A 16142-nucleotide genomic window follows, 5' to 3' on the forward strand; every position below is an offset into this window, starting at 1 on the left:
TTTGAAAACTTCTTGTAACATTTGAGTTAAATATTAAAGTTCAGGAACATGAAAAACATGTGTATAGTGGATTAGACTCATAATGGATTGTAAACAGGGTTGCATATTCTTTTTCTCTTGTCTTCCAGTTTCTCATACAAGGGATCAACTGGATTTCAAAGTTTGATATCAATGTTACAAGGTTGCAACTACGCTTTTATCTCCACCTGTTATGTGTACAAGTTAATGTTGATGAATCAACTGTAACATTTTTTTCAGTATTAAGGAGAAAGGGAATATTGTAGTTTTATTAGGCAGCTGACTACTTAGTGATTCCCAGTGGAAAACTTCCACAAGAAAAATTTGTTAACTATGTAGATGAGTTCCCTGTTCTGTCCATTTAATGAAAAAGAGAATCCTGAATTTTAAGAGATCTGCATAGTGGAGGTAATACCCTGTTGGATTCTTAGATACTCTATTTTTCTTTAGGATCCCAAGCTGTGACTTGATAAATGCTGCATTAGGGGCTTGGAATTACTCCCCAGGGTTCTCTCCCATCCTAAAGACATAACTTAGAATCATAGAATAGAATCATAGAATCATAGAGTTGGAAGGGACCACCAGGGTCATCAAGTCCAACCCCCTGCACAATGCAGGAAATTCACAACTACCTCTCCCCCACACCTAGTGACCAGAAGTTACCCAAGGTGGCCCTCCCTCTCATCATCTGCCTAAGGTCACAGAATCAGCATTGCTGACAGATGGCCATCTAACCTCTTCTTAAAAACCTCCAGGGAAGGAGAGCTTACCACCTCCCGAGGAACTTGGCATCACATGGCACACTATGGAGTTAGGTGCCCCGATGTCTAGAACACTGTTGACAGAAAACTTTGTCTGCACTGACAGATAGGGTTGCCAATCTCCTGGCAATCTCCAGGTTGGGACCTGGAGATCTCCTGGAATTACAACTGATATCCAGACAACAGGGACCAGATCCCCTGGAGAAAACGGCAGCTTCAGAGGGTGGGTGCTATGGCATCATATTCCTGCTCAGCACCCTCCCCAGGCTCCACACCCAAATCTCCAGGAATTTTCCAACCTGGAGCTGGCAATTGACAGAGAACACTACATAGCCCTAATGGACAATCTGAGTTTAAGCATAGACGAAGTTGCACTTTCTTGTTGCTGTTATGAAGTCTATTTCTTCACATATGAATAAACTCTTAGTTGAATGGAAAGCAAGAGGTTATCTAGTGTGAAGATTGATCCTACAATGCTGATGAGCACCATCCAACATCTAAATATCCAGACTTTCTATACTTTCCAAGCCTGCCTACAATATCTGAGACAGTGTATAAAAACAGAGCAGAACAAACCCTTTCCATTGCTCCTTATTCAGAAAGCTCAGTGGCTGAAAGAATAAAGCACCAATGCTAACAGTAGGCACAGTATATGCCACCCCAGTACAAATTAATAATGTAATAACAATATTTCCTTTCATACTGTCCAGTTGATGACTACAGATCATTCTGTGGCTCGGTTACAAATTAGATAGAAGAGAAAAGCATAGTAATTAGCAATGAATTTCTGCACCAGAGCACACCATCCAGGCAAAAAATCACCCTCAGGCGTACTTGTTTCCAAGCATAGCCACTAAACATAAAACTGGGTCTGTGGGAAGTGAGTCTGTAATTACAAAATAATGGCCATATTCTTTTCCACAGCTGTGGAGAAGAAACATTCAAATCATATGGGATTCGATCTTCCTTCTTTAGGGTGGCACAAGACCACTAGTTTTTTACGTGATATTTGTGGAATGAGATAGGACATTCTGCACCACATGCCATGATCTGTCACTGTTTTAGAGTTGCACTATTTCCTCCATGCTTTCGACTCCGAATGTAGTGACGTTTCCTAATTTTGGGCTTCCTTATTAAAGACTCTACACAGCAAGTTGGTGTAGGAGCCATGCCTTGAGGAGAACAAATATACTGGGTATATTATTTTAGCTGAAGGAAGATCTTTGACAACCATCATGGATGTTTTGAATCTTGGTACAGAAACAGAAAATGTGACTTGAAGTCACCTATGTCTTACCAGTGGAAATAAAAGCAAAACAAAACGTTCATCCTACTACAGGGCAGGGCTTGTTCTGCCTTCCATGGAGGAATATATACTTGACATACATTCTCTCATTAATAAGGGGGGAGGCTTGTCAGGGGAAAAGTGGGAAACTTTTGGCATGCTTTGTGTTTTGCACATACTTGAGTAAGAGGAAGATCCAGGTCAGTTTTACTGGATGATCTTGCTTATAACAGCAACGTGTTAGAGGCTCAAGATGCTTTTGTAATTTTTTTTTTAATTACTAATATATTGGTTCTTGTAGGTTATCCGGGCTGTGTAACCGTGGTCTTGGAAAATTCCAAGACCACGGTTACACAGCCCGGATAACCTACAAGAACCAATGAACTCTGACCGTGAAAGCCTTCGACAATACTAATATATTGTTTGAGAGGAAGGAGGAAAGCAAGCTGTATTAGACAACTAGTGCTGATTTTAAAGCAGCATATGTAACAGGGAGGAGGGGGGAGAAGGGCAGCCACTGCCTCTGTGGTATGCAGAGAGGGTGGCAGAACTGCCTCTCCTACAGGAGGAGCAGGTGCCTCTGGGCCAGGTAGTTCTGCCGCCCTCTCTGCATGCCACATGGACAGCGGCTGCCCTCCCCCCATCCCCCCTAGTTATGGCCCTGCCCCTCCGAACAGCAGCAGATTTTGATGCTGACTGGGAAACAGCTTTTCTTTGGGTAAATCCAGAACTGCCTTTTTCTTCAGTTTTGGAACAAAAAATCTGGTCTCAGATGTCACCCAAGCAGGAGGCTTTGACTTGCATTTCGATCCTTAGATCAACATAATAAAGCATCAATAGACATTGGGGACAATCAAACTATACTAACAGCCCATTCCTGAGCTTGGGTGCCGAATGGGCCTAGGAGGAGCCATGATATCTACGCCAGTGTCTGTGCCACTTGCACTGTGCAAACTGGCATGGACACCAGCGAAGTGTCAATTGCGCCGGTCCTCCAGGACTGCTGTGGCAGAACGGCCCTTGGACACTGGCTCAGCTTCCCACCGGTGCCTGCCAGCACAAGTCCTCATGCTAGCATCCCGGGAGGCATTCCCAGGGAGTTCTGGGGGACGCAGCTGCTGGTAGGCAGCTTCCAAACCCCTTTCAACCCGAGATTGCCCCCTTTAGCAACAGTGGTGGTGTGCCAGCTTTCTGTTGGCACAGCATTGCTGTTTTCAATGGGGCTTCCCCCCTTTTCTTATTTTTTTAAAGGCCTCCTCCCCCCCCCACTGCAGTTGCCAAACCTCTTTGGAGGTGCTATGGTGCCGCCATGACCACGTCGTTCCCAGCTGCTGCAGCTCTCAGGAATGAGCTGTAAGGCCATCAAATACCTAGGAGCTACAAAGTGGCATGTATTGAGTGAAAATTTAGCTTTTATCCCACTTCTTACATGAACTCTTGACATGCTTATGTTGAGTATGACTCTCACATACTAATGCTAAATTTGCCCATTTTTGTAACACCGAGGAAGACTATGCATTAGTCTAAAATTGACAACTGTATAATGGAAGTTTTGTTCAGCTACTAAAGACATCTGTGACCCTTACAGAGCAATGTGCCACAATATGACCACTCGTTTTGTCTTCCATTTTAATCAGGGCTTACAATATGGAACTTTGCAGTAAGAAAATATACGATTGATGCAACATAATGGGGAGTTGTAAGTGCCAAACAAAGAAATTGAAGTTTCTTTTGATAGCAGACAGCTGCAGTCAATTTAGACAGTAACTACTTAGACTAAAAATAAAGCTACGAGGGAGAATCTCAAGGGAGAAAAAGGGACTTTGCAACCTTCTATTTTGACAACGCTCCCTAAAGGGATGCTATAGATACTCTCTGGAGAGTAGCATAAGACACAGCAATTAAGTAATGTTACTGTGCAGACACTGTTTCTGAAAATAGTGGCAGTCTCCAGAGATGGATGCAGAATGTTTTTCTCTTCATGTGAAATGATTCCCCCCCCCCTGCTCATTCTGATATATGTAGAAAGGAGCCACACAGAAGGAGCTAATACATTTTGATTGCAGGTCAATATGAAGAAACACCTCTGGGTTTTAAGGTCAGTTAAACCCTAATTAGATATCAGCATTCATAACATTTGTTAAACCTTCCAACAGACTAGTTTCAGATCTCACCATGTCCTGATATACGAACATACACCATTCTCCTGCCACAGTAACACAAATTCACTCTCATGGGTATCATATCTTCCTTTCTGCAGGGCTATTCATACCAGCGAGAGGTTTTGGCGGCAGAGCCTGAGAAAGGTGGGGTTTGGGGAGGGGAGGGACTTCAATGCCATAGAGTCCAATTGCCAAAGCAGCCATTTTCTCCAGGTGAACTGATCTCTATCGGCTGTAGATCAGTTGTAATAGCAGGAGATCACCAGCTATTACCTGGAGGTTGGCAACCCTAATACTTAATCATAACTACTAGGGTACTGTCTTACACCTAGTAAGGACTGCCAATCTCCAGGTGGGGCCTGGAGATCTCCTGGAATTACAACTGATCTTCCTGCAGAAAATGGTTGCTTTGGCTATATGACATCATATCCAACTGAGGATCCTCCCCAGGCTCTACCCCCAAATTGCCAGGAAATCAACAAAGAGGAATTCAAGCAAGTAGCCGGCACATGAAGGGAGAAAGGAAGGCTAAAGCGCAGAATGAGCTCCGGCTAGCCAGGGAAGTTAAAAACAACAAAAAATGGTTTTCTGGTTATGTCCATAACAAAAGGAAGATCAAGGTAACGATTGGGTTATTGCATGGAGAGGACGGTGAGTTATTAACAGGGGAGGCAGAAAAGACAGAATTACTTAACTCCTTTTTTGTATCAGTCTTCTCCCAAAAGGGGAATGGTGCCCAACCTGGGAATAATGGAGCAGAGGATGCAATAGGGGAATTATAGCATAGTATAGACACTGAGATAGTACAGGAATACCTGGCTACTCTTAATGAATTCAAGTCTCCGGGGCCAGACTAACTGCATCCAAGGGTGTTAAAAGAACTGGCTGAAGTGATTTCTGAACCACTGGCAATAACCTTTGAGAATTCATGGAGAACAGGAGAAGTTCCAGCAGACTGGACGAGGGCAAATGTGGTCCCCATCTTTAAAAAGGGGGGGGGGAAAGAAATCCCAAACAATTATTGTCCAGTCAGCCTGACATCAATACCAGGTAAAATACTAGAGCAGATAATTAAATAGACGGTCTGTAAGCACTTAGAAAGAAATGCCGTGCTCACTGACAGTCAACATGGTTTCTCAAAAACAGGTCATGCCAAACTAATCTCGTATCTTTTTTTTTGAAAGAGTGACAAGTATGGTAGATGAAGGGAATGCTGTAGATGTAGTGTACCTTGATTTCATTAAAGTCTTTGATAAAGTCCCCCATGATCTTCTGGAAACAAAACTAGTAAAATGTGAGCTGGACACTGCTACTGTGAAGTGGATTGGGAATTGGTTGACCAACCAAACCCAAAGGGTGCTCATTGATGGCACAACTTCATCCTGAAGAGGAGTGACTAGTGGGGTGCCACAGGGGTCTGTCTTGGGACCGGTAGAATATTTTTATAAATGACTTGGATAATGGAATAGAGAGCACACTAATCAAATTTGAAGATGACACCAAGTTAGAAGGGGTAGTTAATACCCCAGAGGACAGGGTCAGAGTTCAGAATGACCTTGATAGACTGGAGAGCTGGGCCATAAGCAATACAATAGATTTCAATAGGGAGAAGTGTAAAGTACTTCACCTAGGCAGAAACAACATAAGACTCAAGTACAGGATGGGAGATAGTTGGTTTGACAACAGTACATGTGAAAGAGATCTGGGAATCTTAGTGGACCACAAACTGAACATGAGTCAACAGTGTGATATGGCGGCTAAGAAGGCCAATGCAATTCTGGGCTGCATCAATAGGAGTATTGTGTCTAGATCAAGAATACCACTGTATTCTGCATTGGTCAGACTTCACTTGGAATACTGTGTCCAGTTTTGGCCTCCACAATTTAAGAAGGATGTTGACAAGTTGGAGCGTGTCCAGAGGAGAGCGACCAGAATGGTCAAAGGTCTGGAATCCATGCCCTATGAGGAGAGACTTAGGGAGTTGGGTTTGTTTAGTTTGGAGAAGAGAAGGTTGAGGGGAGACATGATAGCCATGTTTAAATATTTGAAGGGATGTCATGTTGATGAGGGAACTAGCTTGTTCTCTGTTGCTCCAGAGACTAGGACATGGAGTAATGGATTTAAACTAATAGAAAAGCGATTCCACCTAAACATTAGGAAAAACTTCCTGACGGTGAGGGCTGTTCAATGGTGTAATGTGCTGCCCAGAGGGTGGTGGAGTCCCCATCTTTGGAGGTCTTTAAGCAGAGGCTGGATGGCCATCTGTCGGGAGTGCTTTGATTGTGGGATCCTGCATGGCGGGGGGGGAGGGGGCTTGGGTCACTGGGGATGTGTGGGGGAGGTAGTTGTTAATTTCCTGCATTGTGCAGGGGGTTGGACTGGATGACCCTGGTGGTCCCTTCCAACTCTATGATTCTATGATTCCTCTGACCTACAGGTCTTGAGTATTATCAATCAATCCCAACTAATAATAAGAGGAAGAAAGGAAGAAGGCAAGCCAGAGAGGGCAGCCTATATCATATTAGAGCTGCCCATATTTTCATGGCCTGAATAAGGAATTTAGCCAACAAAAGAATATTTGCTGGCCTAAATTCCATTAAATATTTAGTAACTAAAATATCTAGGGGCAGCTCATTTTTCTGGCCCATAAGTGGTTTGATCCATTTCTCTCTAACGTCCTCATACCATGGACATTCAGATAGAACACATTTCACAGATTCTATAATCCCTAAACCACAACCATAATATCTATCTGAAAATGGTATACCTAACAGAGATCCTGGACGGCAGCACATTTACAGCCCATTCCTGAGAAGGGGGAGAAACCTCTTAGGAGGTGGCCTGACCCCGCCGGCGGGGTGATTACACACATTTACGCCGGCGCAGGGGGGCGTTCCAGGGGCAGGCCGGGGGGGAGGAGCCGTCAGTTAGGCAGCTTCCTACCCCCTTTCGGCCACTTGCGCTGGCGGCCAGAACGGCTTTGCTACGCCTGTTATTTTGCGGGCGCAGCCTCGCTGTTTTCAATGGGGTGAAAAGCCCCAGTTAAACAAAAAAAAAAAAAGCAGCGTAATGGCTTTTTTTGTTTGTTTGTTTAACGGTGTGAGCGATTCGGCTTAGGAAGAGGCCTCTTCTCCGCCGACTCCGCACGCTGTATTTTCAGGAATGGGCTGTTAATCTTGCAGGTATAGTTGCTCGCTTGTATCATGGAATTGTAAGGTTAAACAAATATTTTGGGAATTATTAAGTGCAGTCGGAGCAAGTATAGTTGCTCGCTTGTATCTTGGATTGTAAGGTTAAACAAATATTTTGGGAATTATGAAGTGCAGTGGGATTCTCATATGTAGAGTACACCAAATGTGCATAGCCTGGCAAATGGTACTATCTTCATAATCAACTGCTTGTAAATGAAGATCCATCTAAAAACAATGGTTATTTGTAAATATAGGAAAGGCTCCATATCTGAATAAAATTACTTCAGACATTCAGGAGTGGTTAGAAGCTATCTGATCTGACCGTTGTTCTGGCATCTTGCTGCAACTGGGGAGATCTAATATTTGCATATATTCCAACACTTCACAAATGAACATGACATATAGTGTTAACTATTCTTACTCTAAGGACCACTGGCTAAAGCTCCTTTTCTCCTGCACATGTTCCAGAAGGTTCTGTTCCACTGCGCATGGAATTTACTTGCTTTACTGTCCTTTTAAAACCAGAAGGTTTAATGGAATGTTTAATCTGTTCCTGCTTTTAAAACAGCTGTAACTATAAGGCATTAAGTGACATTTATTATCTGAATATGTGAGGTGGGTATTGTCTAGAAAATTCTGTCCATTTGCAAACATTTGAGTCAAGAAGTATCACTCAAATATTTAATATTTACAGTGCAGGCCTATGCAGGCTTAGTTCAGTCTTCCATCATAAGTAAAGTTACAACAGTCTTAGAAGGGTATAACTCTGCTTAGGATGGCACAGATAGTCCACTCATTTCAGTAGACCTAGACTGGAATAACTCTATATACAATTAAATAGAGGTCCAGGGGATACTGAAACTGGAAGAACTCAAGCATGCAAATGAATCAGTAAGACAATTTCTAAAAAATGCAAAATATGAGTATAATAGGGACAGTGTTTTATCAGGAGCAGATACCAGAAAATGAGGATTATCCCTGGTAAATAAGAACAGTTGGAGTGTCTATGTTTGAATGTTTTTTTCTCAATATACGACTGCCTTATCAGAGAGAATGTTTCAGTTATGCATGGCGTGAGAAAGCATTGAACATTCAGTTCCACATCTGCCATCTGAAGTGGTACAGACCAATTACAGATATATCATGAGAGGCTGCTGAGCATGTGTTTTAAAGCTGAGGCTATGGGAGGGTTGCAAAATGCAAAACACCCAACTAAATGTGGAATACTGGGAATGAGGAGAACTGTGTATGTACTGTGTATGCATCTTTATCTATGCCACGCAGAGAACCAAAAAGCCAGCAGTATAGACCACACCACCATTAGAATATAAGAAATATAACACAAATCTTAATGAGGAACATTCTACAGGAAAATGAAATATTATGTCCTACTCTGGCTCATATGTGCTCTTCAAATACTTCACCCAAGTAATGAAAGGTTAGGGATGAGAGATCAACATTCAGGCCAGCCACCAAATTGTGAAAACAGCGATTCAGAAATCAATAAATGTTTTTTTGAATAAGGAAAGTGTTTCTGCAGAAGCTGCTCTGTAATTTAAGATCTGTTATTTCATCAAACTTGTTATTTTGGAGAGCTTAGGTCATGTATAAACAGCTATCTCAAAAATATCTAACAAGGGGGTTGTTTAGTATTTTATTTTACCTAAGGGTTGGATGGATTTACTCGTTCTGTTTTCCTCAGTCTTTGTTGTTGGGTCTGTGTTCCCCTTTGTATTCTGATTTCCTTTGAGAATTTCTAGAATTAATTTTGGAATGGGCATGTGCACAGCTTCTGTCCATTTGTTCAATTACTGTTTTCCTTGCAGGTAGTCCAGCGCATGAGTAATTGTGCTCATTAAATCATTGCTTTTTATTTTAATAAATGGAAAGCACATCTGTTAAATTTAGGCTCCTTTACTGTCCTTAAAAATTCCCAGCTGAGAAATGAATTTAGGGGAAAACAGCAGAATAATTAATGCCAGAAAAGGCACGATCAGTTCTAGAGGATGAGCAAGCATGCTCTTCAGAATAGACTAGCAGGCATGGGACCCATTCATAGGATCCAGACCAAAGAGTTTACAAATATGAAAATTGCATTTAATCATCATGGGTGCATCTCTGGAGCTAAGCAGACAATTGTCTCTCACAATTCTTTGATATGGACACCAAGCAAAGGTCCTTCTTTGACTGAGGTGAAATTATGAATGGACTGACCTTTCCTCGCATTAGTCACCCTCCAAGTGATCGATTTCCTCCTATATGCATTTCTTACCTGTGGATTTTTAAACTCAGTAAAGGAGCTCAATATTAGACTGCTGCCCTAAAAAAAAAGTGGTGCTTTAAGGTGCACAGTTGCTGAGGTGCATGGCTTATGTGCAAGGGACAAAAACAGCCAAATGTATGGGAGGCCTAAGAGCACAACATACATGCACAGCAAAATTTAAAAGGAACGACAATGGAAACTGAAGAAAAGTTAAGAAAGAAAAAAACTAACTTTACAATGTTGTTTCCAGAATTTATTTGGGAGCCTCTGGGATGAAAATCCAAGGCAGAGGATTTGGAAGACATTCCTTAGTGCTAGAAAGGTGAGGATATATCAGCAAAGAGGTTATCACAAGATAGAAACAAGTGAAACAAATGTTCATTTTTATGCCCCAAGTATCCACATTATCCTTGTGACCTCTTGGATCTGCCTCAGGGACTTTTGATCAGATGTGCCTAGTGATGTGCCTCAATTCCCAGTCATGAACAAGCCTGATTTGGACTGGGACCATGCTGTGTGAGGAAATGTGCAAATGTGGGAAATTGTACGTAGGCAGCACATGTCGCCCCTTAAAAATAAGGATAGGTGAACACAAATCCAGAATTAGATCACGGAACTTTGAGGCCCTCTAACTTTTCATTTTGTTGACCAAAAACATGATGAGAATGACATCAGATTTTTTGCCATTTGGGTTTACAAGGGGAATTCTTTTGATGCCGACAATGTCCAAAAGATTTTACTTAGACAGGAACTGCGCTTTATTTATTTGTTTAAATCTTATTACCCTTATGGCCTGAATAATGAAGTAGATTTTTCTTGCTTTCTGTAATTACATTATTGTCTTTACCACCTGCTTAATCAGTCACAGCTGCGACCTTAGTGAAGCCCTACCTGTTGAGCTTTTAAACAGTAACACCTGCGTTTTGGCTATCATGCATTTTCATTGAGCAACCCTGTTGGGAGCAAGAAGAGTCTGTTTGAGAACTTTGTGTGTAAGAACTTGTTGTACAAGAATATAAGGTATGGTTTTGTATCTATGCTGTTTTCTGTCCCTAAAAAAGTTAAAATATACATTTTTTTAAAAAAAATGCCAAAAAAATTTTTTAAATGCTAAATAGCACATTGTAGATTATTAATCATGAGAGAATTAGTTTTGAGAGGTTTTTTGTACATATTTATTGCACTTGCAGGAGCATTGTCTCTAGCGTGAACGGAGAGCTGAAGAAGCCACCCACGGGGCCGGCGAAAACGCAAAGCATCCGGACGTTGTTCCGTCATCTCCCGTCTCTCAGTCTTCTGTCGTCAATTTTGACACAAGCAAAGGACACGTTATATACATGAACTTTAATAGAGTCCTCCTGACCATATTTTGAGACATATTTATAGACCTGTATTTATTAGTTTTATGCTTGTTGAGGGTAGATATATTGATAAGTTTCCTTTCTAGCACTTTTTTGCACTCTCACTATTGTACTTGTCTAATACATGTTTTTGCAATTGATTGTGTGTGCCTTGTACTATTGTTTTCTCAGCCAGACTTTTGTTAGTACTAGTGCATCTTTATCTCAAACCTCCAGGTGATGGCTGGAGATCTCCCGGAATTACAAATGCTCTCCAGGTAACAGAAATCAGTTCCCCTGAGGGAAATGGCAGCTTTGGATGAATCATAGGCCCACTTTTCACGGAAGATTTTGATGCTCTCTTGTCACGGACCAAAAAAAAACCGATTTAAATTTTTTTTCATGGCTGCGATTTATCCCAATCAATCTCGATGTAGTTTTGGTTTTTCATGGGAACAAAGCACGCTGTGTTTGACAACGGTTTGGTCTGTCCCTTTTGCAGGAGGCCTCCCCTTCCAACAAGCTTATTGTTTATGCCTGCCCCCAACTCTGCCCAGCAGATTATCTCGTGCGGTTCACCAGCCCCAGCGCAAAAAACAAGCACCAGTCCCTCTGGTCTCCTCCATTTTTCTTCCACCCTCGCTCTGTTCTGCTTTTGGAACAGTCAGATTCCAAATTGGGGGGGGGGGAGGCAGCGCTTTCCTCAAAGCTTCCCTCTATTTTCTATAGGTGTGGAACCCATTGCCTTTTAATGACAGACAGGATTGGGGGGAGGCAGGAATTGCATCCATGTGCCCAGAGAAGTGTTTAGCTGAAAGTGGGAATGGAGCAGCTCCAACCTGTGCCGCTTCAAGAGGTGTGCCTTGGATTTGCCGCTCTCTAGATGCACATTTTCCCCGTCCTAATTCACAAAACTCTTCTTGGGGTCTGATTGTTGAGTTTTGAGAATTTGGATGGGAAAAGGGTGCATCTAGAGAGCGGCAAATCCAAGGAAAAACCTCCCGTGCATAAATGGCCACTGTAAACCTCTCGCATTAAAGCAATTTCCCAGAGTATGTCCCCCCCAGAAGGCCCCTGGCTTGTGCGCTGGCCCTGATCTGACCCCAGTGCATCGTGAGAGAGAGGAGGGCTCCTGGCTTGTGCGCCGGCCCTGATCCTGCCCCAGTGCATCGTGAGAGAGAGGAGGGCACCTGGCTTGCGCGCCGGCCTCGATCCAGCCAGTGTGCATGGCGGGGGGGGGAAGAGGAAAGAAGGCCCCTGGCTTACGCGCCGGCCCTGATCCGGCCCCAGTGCATCGTGAGAGAGAGGAGGGCTCCTGGCTTGCGCGCCGGCCCCGATCCTGCCAGTGTGCATGGCGGGGGGGAGAGGAAAGAAGGCCCCTGGCTTGCTCACCGGCCCTGATCCTGCCCCAGTGCATCGAGAGAGAGGAGGGAGACCCAGAGCAGACTGGCTGCCCCTCTTCAGAAGAGTGATGGGAGAGAGCCTTGGGTTTTCCACTCTCAGGATGCACATTTTTCCCATCTGAATTCTCAAAATTCCCCCCTCCCCGCTGGGGTAGAGAGGCCAACAGCCCCTTCCCTTGAACATCCCCCCACGGGTCCAGCTGCCCTAGACTGAGCTGCCACCACCACCCCTAGTGCGTGAGGAGCACATGGCGTGGCCCCGCCGGTCTCCCCCTGGAGCCGTCCGTCCGACGTCCCCCTGGGCTTGGAGGTGTGGGCCCAGCTCCAAGGCCCATCCCGGGCGAGGAAGGCATGCCACCTGCCCACCCGCCAGCCTCCAGGACGGAGGGAGAGAAGTGCCAGACTCTAGGCAGGCAGGCAGGCAAAACTATATTGACAAATAACTCTATCATTGTTATTTACATTTCCTTTTGGAATTCCCAGTAAACAAAATGCCGGCTTTCTTTTTACTCTAGTATTAATCAAATTGTTAGTTTCCCTGAGAACTTTTTTCCAAAAGCTTTTAATTTTTTTACATGTCCACCATGCATGCATAAAAGTAACCGTTCCCTTTCCACATTTCCAACATAAACCCGTCTCCCCTTTTTTCATTTTAGATATCATCACTGGGGTTATATACCATCTATAAAACATTTTATATACATTTTCCCTAATTTCATTCGTAATTGTGAATTTAAACTCTCTCTTCCATAAGTTTCCCCAAATATCCAAATCTATATTAAATCCTAATTCCTTCATCCATTTCACCATTACTGGTTTAATTCTTTCCTGTTCTAATTTGGTTTCAATTAATAATTTATATATTCTTCCAATCAAGCCTTTATTTCCCTTCATTAATATTTTTTCCAATTTGGACTTAGTTTTGTTAAATCCCTGCTGATTATCTTTATTAAATATATCTTTTAGTTTATAATACACAAACCAATCCTTAATATTAAGTTCTTCCTTACTTTTTAAAACCCATTCTCCGTCTTTAAATTCTATAATTTCTCTATATCTTTCCATGTCTAAATTCAAATGGGTTCCTCTCTTCATATATGCTTCAACTGGATTAATCCATCCTGGAGTCTTATTTTCCAAAATCCTTTTATATTTCTTCCAAATTTGAAATAATCCAACTCTAATACTATGCATTTTAAATTCTTTATTTACCTTTTCCTTTTCGTACCATAAATATGCATGCCATCCAAAACGTAAATTAAAGCCTTCTAATTCTAAAAGTTTAATATTCTCTAACAATATCCAGGTCTTTAACCAAGTGAAACAGGCTGCCTCATAATACATTCTTAAGTCTGGTAACCCTAATCTTCCTGTTTCTTTTAATTCAATTAAATTATTATATGCTATCCTATGCTTTTCCTTTCCCCATAAAAAATTTAAAATATATCTTCTCCAAATTTTAAATATTTTAACCCCCTTTATAATTGGTAAATTTTGAAATAAAAAAAGCATTTTGGGTAAAACCATCATTTTAACTACCACTGTTCTGCCCCATAATGTTAAGGGTATTTTTTTTGCCAATTTTCTATATCTATATTAATTTGTTGCCATATCTTAATATAATTATTTTTAAATAAATTAAGATTACTAGAGGTTAGCCATATACCCAAATATTTTATTTTCTGTTCAATTGAGAAGCCTGAGTGTTGTGATAATTCTTGCTGCTGCAATAGTGTCAACTTCTTAGCCAATATTTTTGTTTTGTTTTTATTTATTTTAAAACCTGCAAGCTTTCCATAAACCTCTATTGTTTTATTCCACTCTTCAATTTGATAATTAGGATTAGATAAAAAACAAACTAAATCATCAGCATATGCTTTAACCTTAAAATGATTTCTCCCAACTTTACAACCTATCAATTCTGTGTTATTTCTAATCTTTCTCACTAAAACTTCTAATACTAATATAAACAATAAGGGTGAAAGAGGACAACCTTGTCTTGTACCTTTTTGAATTTCAAATTGTGATGTCATACTGCCATTGATTAACAAAAAGGGTACCCTCACATTTACCCTTTTTCTTCTTTGAGGATCTATCCAACCTAGGATCCATAACACCATTAAAATCTCCCATCCATACCATTTTTTCATTCGCATATTCCGCTAATATCAATACTAAATTATTATAGAATATTTTTGATTAATATTTGGTGCATAGATACCAACTAACAAATTTTTTTGGAAACCCGAAACAATTTTTACCAAAAGGATCCTCCCTTCTTTATCAGAGTATAACACCTTGGGTTCCAATATTAAGGGAGTATACATAGCTATACCATTTGTTTTTTTCTTCTCATTACATGATGTAAATAATTTACCCAGTTTTACTTGTTCCAATCTTACAATATCCTTTGGTAAAATATGAGTTTCCTGTAAACAAAAAATATTAGCTTTTGACTTTTGTAAATGATAAAAAAATTCCTCTTGTTAGGAGAATTCAAACCATTAACATTCCATGACAGTATTTGTAGCATTACAGTATTCAATCAAATTCCATACTTTACTTTTATTCCCAATCCAATCTCCTTCCCCCCTTCCCCCCTCTCCCCCATTAATTTCCCTTGTACATAGTTCAGCCATCTTCTTACTCTTCGGACGCTAGCAGTTTTGCCCCCCCAACTTGCTTCTGCTGCCTTTTCTTCCTCAAGAAGATCCATTCCCGCTAATTCTTTCGGTGTTTGTTGTGGTGGCTTACGCAGATCTCCTCCATATCTTCTCAGAAATTGATCAGCTGTGACAGTATCTGTAATTCTGAATCTTTTGGCTTTGAAGAGAAACGAAATGCCCTGCGGTTACTCCCATCTATGTTGAATTCCATTAAATCTGAGTCGTCGTGTTTTTCTTCTCTTTCTGCTCACGCCTCCATTGACATCTCTAAACCATCAACTCTTTTTCTGGTATCTTTGTTGTCTTTTGAATATTTCTGCACTTTCTCTTCCAGCTTGTTCTGTCTCACTGTCAAAGATGATATAGAATCTTGTAGTGCTGAAATGGCAGCTGTATTTTGTCCAACAACTGCTGTGTTTTGGTTCAAGCCTTGTTTGACTGATTCCACCTCCTGTTTCACTGATGTCATCTCTTGCTTTACTGAAGTCATTTCCTGCTTCACTGCTGTCAACTCCTGAAGTGTTTTTTCCAACATTTCTTGTATAGAGTTCAATGTGGCATCACGTTTTTTTTTGCCATTTTTGCTGTTAAAGGAACCAGTGTTGTTGGTGAAGTAGCTGGTGAAACTGCTGGACTAGGAATAGAGGCTCTTCTGTGAGTCAGCAGTGATTGTTGAATCTGCAGCTGTTTAGGCTCTTTGATAAGTCCTTTGGGGTGTTTTTCTGAGTCTTTCTTTTCTTTCTCATCTTTATCTCCCATTCCAACTTGCAATGGCTAATTGTAATCCAATGGGAAAGACGGTGGGGGGGGGGAGAAGCTGTTGTTTAGATCATCAGTTTGAAAGTCATTTGCCACTGAAGCTTTAACTTATTTTAATCTCCAGATCTGTTAGAGTACATTAGCACATCTGTTTATTTTCAGCTGTTCTTTGCCAACATTTTACCCCCTTCAAAACTTCACTTAAGTTGGTTTTCTCAGATTGCTTGGCAAATCAAACTGAATTCTAAGTGTGCAACAGCTGGCAAAGGTCCAAGTTTCACTTTTATTCTGTTG

At 41.5% G+C, this 16142-nt stretch overlaps 1 protein-coding gene across 1 annotated transcript in view; it reads right to left on the reverse strand.

Moving 5' to 3' along the window:
- CNTNAP5 (contactin associated protein family member 5) overlaps positions 1-16142 on the reverse strand; it is a 603640-nt gene that overhangs the window by 12073 nt on the left and 575425 nt on the right. The gene's annotated exons all lie outside the window — the stretch shown is intronic.

The sequence above is a fragment of the Euleptes europaea genome, chromosome 15 (genome assembly GCF_029931775.1).
Source record: "Euleptes europaea isolate rEulEur1 chromosome 15, rEulEur1.hap1, whole genome shotgun sequence".
NCBI classification, from domain to species: Eukaryota; Metazoa; Chordata; class Lepidosauria; order Squamata; family Sphaerodactylidae; genus Euleptes; species Euleptes europaea.